Genomic DNA, 7,391 nt, shown 5'->3' on the forward strand with positions numbered 1-7,391 from the left:
AGGGCCAAGCCAGCTCCGATCAGCAAGAACCCTGTTATCATGGTTCCAAATAGGTAGATGTCTTCAATGTCCTCGATCGACAGTCCCACCAAGAACACGACTCACCAGTTTTTCAACCCGTCCATCATGTATCCAGCAGGGAACGTCCCTTCAGAACACTCGGCTCACCCCAGGCTTCTCATTGAGAAGAGGGTGTCAATTGCGTTCAGGGACCAGTTGATCAAATCCATAATTCCTCTTTTAGGTTTTAGAGAACAGACCGTGAGAGTTTTCCAGGGCAAAAGTAGAAAAGTAGGCGGTACTAAACAAGGACATTGAGAAGCCAAGCAGGAAAGATAAGGAGGAGGGAGAGGAGAAAAGTGCGACCGCCTTCGTCAAGAGCCAAACGAGAAATCTACTAGTGCATTAATGACATCATTCATGATTGAAGAAGTGATATAGAAAGAGCATTTCCAAGCCATAGCTATGCCCTGTCCCATTTTCTTAATAACAGAGTCCATGTGCTGAGACCATGAAAGGTGGTGATTTATGGTAACACCGAGTAGTTTAATCTGGGTGACCTGTTCTAATACTGATCCGACTATGGAAAGATTCAGTTGTGGAATGTTGACTAAACGTATTCTACCTCCAATTAACATAGATTTAGATTTAGATACATTTAGAATCATGTTGTTTTTACTTATCCAGTCAAACAAGCAAATCTTGTTGTAATACGCTGGTCAATTCGAAGTTGTCACTGGCTGAATAAAACATGGTGGAATCATCGCATACATAATTTTTCATCCAACACAAAGCAGCTGGTGAAAATCCATAACATTTTAGTTTATCAATCAAAAGATCATGATTTATTAAATCAAATGCAGCACTTAAGTCCAAGAACACAACCCCAACCACTTTCCCATCATCTAGATCAGCGGTCCCCAACCCCCGGGCCTCGGACCGGTACCGGGCCGCGAGAGTTGAGGCTCAGGTGTGAAATTTACGGTTTTCAGGGTTTTTATCGGTTTTCAGCGTTATTTTGTTATCGTTTTTATCGTTAACTCGGTTTTCCTGGGTCTTTTCATGTGTGTTATGAATAACTCTTCTATTTTTCGGTACCGGTACTAGTTTTATTTTGTTGTATTTTTCCGCGACACCTTAAAGGCCGGTCCGTGAAAATATTTTCGGGCATAAACCGGTCCGTGGCGCAAAAAAGGGTTTTTTCTGTCCTCAAACTGTTCTCCCATCAGTCTGGGTGGAGCTTTTTTCTCCTCCTCTTACCTCATGTTGTGTGCTTTTGTTGTATCAGCCTACTCACTGACCTGTCTCCCCAATGTGATGTTTGTGCAAAGTGTGTTGGTTGGAGGGTTCTTTTGTGAGTGCGCATGCGCCAACCAGCACGCTGCCTGCTGTAACCCATAATTTTCTTCGGGATTAATAAAGTATTTCTGATTCTGATCCTGAGTAGCCTATTGACACCATTAAAAACAACATTCTTATTTTTTGGAGTAGGAATTATTTTAAATTCTTTCCACTGCAGTGGAAATAAGTTGCATGCCAAACATCTATGTGACATAGGAAGGGATAGAAACTTGGCTGCAACTTAGAGCAGTTTACCTTCTATATTATCAGAACCTGAGGATGCATCATCAGGAAGTGATATTAATAAACGCTCCACTGTCACAACATTCACTGCCTCAAACTTGCCATTCCTTATTATTCATGATAACATCCTGTATAGGACAGTGTGATGGGGTGGGATTGCTTCTGCTCTTATTAGATTTTAAATTTGTTACTTTATTGCTGTTGTAATTCTCGAAATTATTTTCTATACCCTTATCCTTAGCTTTACTTATAAACATTCCATCCATGTTGATGTGTGACACCACCAGAGCGAGCTCTCTACCCATTATATTATTTAAAACTTTCCACCAGAGGTGGAGCCAGACATTTGAAACACCCGGGGCTTAGCCCTAAAGGGTAGTATGCATGTGGGATTTTTTTTTTTTTTTGGGGGGGGGGGGGGGGGGGGGGGTAGAAATGACTGAAAGATTAATAGGCTGTGTTTTGAGTTTTGTTAAAAAAAAAAGACTTCATATAGGAAAAAAATATATCACATATGCAGGTCACCTTAAGCTAGGTTTTTAATTAAGCAGCGAGGCAAAACAAAATCAGGGCTGTATCAAGACACAAGGACTAAACCCCAATTCAACCAGACCCAGAACTGATCCGGAATTAAAACAGGACTACAACATTTCAAAATCAGGACTACTGAGGACTTAACCAAGACAGAACCAGAATCAGAACTAGATGATAGTAGCACTAAAAATAATCATAGACCTGGACTACACTTATTTTTTTAAAATTCTACCAAAGTCCACTATTTAGATTGAGAAAAGTTTATATAATTATTTATCCTTGTTGTGCAAACAAGCCTGCATAACTTAATAAATGTAGAATTTGAAAAATAACAAACCTAAAAAGAAACACTAGGTACGAGATACATGAGGACCTGTGATACGGTGATACTTTGGTAAACAACCATGTGACTAACATGTGTGTCTCACCTGCTCTTGTTCCACCTCTGTTCTGTCCTCATTCTCCATCTCCCTCTCTGTTCCTCTCTGCTCCTCTCTCTCCCTCTCTGTTCCTCTCTCCCTCTCTCTTCCTCTCTCTCCCTCTCTCTTCCTCTCTCCGTCTCTCTTCCTCTCTCTCCCTCTCTCTTCCTCTCTCTCCCTCTTTGTGCTGACAATTATCAAATATACAGTTGAAACCAGATATTTACAAACTCTTCAGATAAAAACACTTTTTTAATTGTAACATCAAATCAGAGTAAATGTTTATTTTTTTAGATTGATAAATATAAAAAACATATTTGTTAACTTTAAGAGCAAAGAGAGAAACTATCTGTATTTCTTAATTGCAAATGGCACCAAATTGTATTCAAATTGAGCCACACTTATGGAGATCCACAGTTCTTTTCCTGGTGTTTTGGTTGACATCTCTTGATTTTCCCATTTCAAAGAAACAGGCTCTGTGTTTTGCCTTATATGCATCCACAGGTGTGCCACCAATTTACTCACATGGACTCTACTAACCAATCAGAAGCTTCTTGGTGGTGGTCAGAGGGCCCGGTGGCGCCTGTGTCCGGCAGCCTCGCTTCTGTCAGTGCGCCCCAGGGCAGCTGTGGCTACAATGTAGCTTGCCATCGCCAGTGTGTGAATGGGTGAATGACTGAATGTAGTGTGAAGCGCTTTGGGGTCCTTAGGGACTAGAAAAGCGCTATACAAATGCAGGCCATTTACCATGTCTTCAGCTCAGAATGGAATCTCTGGAGTTTCTTATTAATTAACAATAAACTTAGTGTATATGTACTCCTAAATTTGATGAAAGTGATAAAAAATAGACAGCTCTGTCTCTCTTTATTCTGACATTTAACTAATTCAAAAGATATTTCAATATTTATTTAACCAAAACAAAACAAGTTTACTCTAAATTGATGTTGTACAGTAAAAAAATGTTCTTGTGTTTTCCATAAAGTGTATGTAAATATCTGGTCTCAACTGTGAATAAACTGCTGTGTATTGAAATTCCTCTTGTTTTGCATAGAAATATACTGAACAACATACAAAGCATAATATATAAAATAACATCTACCAGAGTTTTTTCTTTGAAAGAAGCTCCTCATGTCCATTCTTGTATATCAGTGCATTACTGAAACCGATTTATTTAGCCGTGGAGGGAAACAACTGAAAATATGAAATAAACACACGTAAGCTAAGACTCTCTAAAGAAACAGCATTGTTGTTGTTCGGCTTTTCATTTCGCCATTTGTTGATTCACTCAAAGACCAAGTAACGTAATATGGGTCAAGTGATCAGTTTGATATCAAGCTTTCGTGATAAACCATCATATTTACATTATTTGTGCAGTACGAATGATTTGCTTTGGTACCTGGTCGAACTTCAGTTCTGCCTGGCTGCGTTTCTCCAACAGCGCACTCGCAGGCAGCAGCTGCCCCGCCCCGCTTAGTGTCTGAGCTCGGATCATACCAATATTTACAGTCGTAAATTCCCACAGTGTGCACTATGTGCTTCGAATATTGTGTGTAGTTTTTTGCTTTATACAGTTGTCAGCCAGGCATCTAACTATGAAAAAAAAAAAAATTTACACATGATATACAAAGTTACACGTGATGTGTAAAGAAGAGGACACCCATACTATATTTATTTGATATTTGAAGGACTCATCCAGGCTGGAGAAACTGATCAGGAGGGCTAGCTCTGTGGTCGGCATGAAGCTGGACACTCTGGTGACAGTGGCAGAGAAAAGGACATTAAAGAAACTGATGGACATTATGGACAATGCCAGGCATCCTCTGCACACGGCCATTAACAACCAGAAGAGTCTGTTCAGTGACAGGTTGCTTCTCCCAAAGACAAGAACTAACAGACTTAAAAACTCCTTTGTCCCACACGCCATCAGACTGTTTAACTCCTCTCTGGAGGGGAGGGGGAGGGGAAACAGGAGGACAAAGGAGGGGGGAACAACTAAGCTGTAGTGCCTCTTCACCTCACTGTACAATACCTTTTGTGCAATACTTTTGTTAATAGTCAACGGTGCAATAGACTCAATACTTGAAATGTGCAATTCACTTGTATTTTTATTCCTATTTATTCTATTTATCCCCTTCGTATATTTTATTTATATTGTCTCTGTATTTATATATATGTGTGTGTGTATAACTCTGTAACTTCTGTCGGTGCTGTGCTTTTTTGGAAATCGAATTTCCCAGAGGAACCCACCCGAGGGATTAATAAAGTTCTATCTAATCTAATCTAATCTAATGTACATACAAGGGAGCTCAGTTTACCATACATTGTATGGGTGTGCATTTATTTCTGCATATTTAGCAAAAATGTGCCATTTCTTGACTCAGTAAGGTGATGGTTAAGCTTCAGCAGCAGTTTGCTCTCAAGGTTCTTTCTGTGAAGCTGTAACTGTTTAGCAGTGAACAGGAGTCCTGCATGACTGAGAAGTCCTTCACAAGCTCCAGATGCAGGAAGAGCAGTATTGATTTTGATCAACAGCTTCTTGATGTGAGGGACGCTATGCAATAGATCCACACCTCCAGTGAATGGACATGAAAGGTACCTCTCCAGCCCTGCTTCTGGCTTTTTTGACCCCATGGGTCCATCATCTTAGTCGAATAGGCCGCTGTTTGCCCTAGCATCATCCAGCTCTGTGTCTAGGTGATGTCTGATGAAGTTGAGACCTGTGGAAAGATGTATGGTTTTCAAAAGAATTAGGTCTGGTCATTTTAGTGCTGTATACACTGCCAAGCTGTGGATGTTTGGCAAGAAGATTTGATCACACTGGAGATGTTTTTTACTAACTCTTGTAGAAAAACAAAATCTTGTCATTCATATTCCGCACAAACAGTTTGCAAGGAACCCACCCGAGGGATTAATAAAGTTCTATCTAATCTAATCTATTTATATTATATTATCTGTATAGCACTTTAGAGCACACCTTTCACTTTATTAAAAGCACTTCATCAAGTACTTTATTTAGCATTGCACTTTAAGCATGGATTTGCACACAAGAAGTTTAATTATTTATTGACGATTTATTGGGAACTTTAAAATCAGTTGGTAGCCTTATTTCAGATCCTGGTGGTTGTCTGTCAGAAGAGAAGAAGGGTGATTGAGATTGTGATTAAGGTTTACCAGTAAGGAAAACTAATTCAAATGTGTGTGTGAAATATAGGAAAAGTGGTGCAAATAAGTAGTGATGTGACGTTCTGTATCGAGGCTTCGAAGCTTGTGTCGAGTAATGGAGGGGGCGTTTCCGCGATGCGCGGAAGGCTTGCTTCATTTGTGGGAGGAGCTGAAAATGATGACGTCCGAAGCCTCGCTGCCCGGCTGTACCACGTGACTGGTTCATGAAGTGGTTCGCATTTGCCGCGAGCTATGACAGAGATAAACCCCTCAGACTTCAGTCAAAATGTGGGTGTTTGATGGAGAGTTGCGGTTAGTGAGAGTTTGGAGACCGTTTGGAGGTTTATGAGAGTGAGGAGAGAAAGTCAGGAGAGAATGGAGCCAGCTAAGAAGAGGAGGATGTCCTCCCCTGTGTGGGAACATTTTGATCTTATATCTCCCAACAAGGTATGTAAATTTCTACAGAAGATGTATTTTCATAATACTGATGGTGCAATACAATTTATGTTAAGCGGCTTTACTTTTGTACAAGGTGAAGTGTTTGCTATGTGCCAGGGAGCTGGGATATAACAACAACACCTCATCCATGCTTAGGCACTACAGAGCTTTGCATGAGAATAGGGGGAACAGCGATTGTGGAGCAAGACCAGGTGAGCCATCAAATGCCATGATAATACAGCATGCAGTAATGTTACTAAATGATATAACAATATTATACAGCTGTTATAAGTTACGTGTGTGATATTTATATTTGTGCTTTGTCTTTATTGTCTTTCCTCAGCAGAGCAATCTCAAATAGATGAAGACCTGGTTAGCATGGTGATTGAGGACTCCCAGCCATTTAGCATTGTGGAGGACAAAGGATTCAAAAGATTTGTTAAATCATTAAATCCTACCTATGTTCTCCCCACTAAAAAGGTCATAAAAGCAGTGAAAATTTAGTTTTTACAGAATAAAATGTGAACAGGCAGGACTGACGCCTCAGTGTGTAGCTGTCCATACCTCAACGTTACAAAAGCACCACCACTGTCCACACCCCAACCACACCTCACCTCACAGTAAATGATCATTTCCATTTTAAGCATTTCCAAATGATCATTTTCCATACTGCCAGTATAAATATACACAGTGTACTGCATCACTACAATATAGATGTTTTACACACTCCTTTTGTTGTTGACATTTACAGGCTGTGTGCAAAAGGCCACACTCTTCAAATTCATGCCAACTAATATTTTTACGTCCAGTAGGTGTCCTACTAGAGCAAATGAAGCTTCAAGACGCTTTGCGCTGGGGTGAACCAATTGGATGAAAAGCTTCAGTGCTTCATGAAGCTTCATCTGCCATCACTACAAATAAGTGTTTGTCTTTCTTGCCTGTGTCCTCTTCAAGGTGTTTGGGCAAATGTTTCCCCGGTGGTCCAGACACCATTTAAAGGTTCCGGGAGAGACCATTGATAAAGAGAGTGTGGTGAATCTTTTTGTGCTTGGGGTTTTTTTTTATAATATTGGGTTTGGTGTAAAATTAAAGTGTGAAATGTTTATTAATATAAAAATGTGAAATGTATTTATGTATTTATTTATTCTAATTGATATATTGTATACTGTGGGGGTGGATTTGTGCTGTGAAGAAGCTCGATGAGTTAATTGTTGTAAGGAGAGCTGTATAGCAAATAAATACTTTTTGTACCAC

General features: G+C 40.0%; 1 long non-coding RNA gene across 1 annotated transcript; it reads left to right on the forward strand.

The window, feature by feature from the left end:
- The first annotated feature begins 5,922 nt into the window (after positions 1-5,922).
- On the forward strand, positions 5,923-7,391 carry LOC146571944 (uncharacterized). The gene is made up of 3 exons (XR_014892886.1): positions 5,923-6,146; positions 6,232-6,349; positions 6,481-7,391. It is a non-coding gene; the product is annotated as an uncharacterized LOC146571944 (long non-coding RNA).

Source organism: Mchenga conophoros, linkage group LG6 (assembly GCF_057382185.1).
Source record: "Mchenga conophoros isolate Kocher_MC1m ecotype Shallow Benthic linkage group LG6, M_conophoros_male_GT1.1, whole genome shotgun sequence".
Classification (NCBI taxonomy): domain Eukaryota; kingdom Metazoa; phylum Chordata; class Actinopteri; order Cichliformes; family Cichlidae; genus Mchenga; species Mchenga conophoros.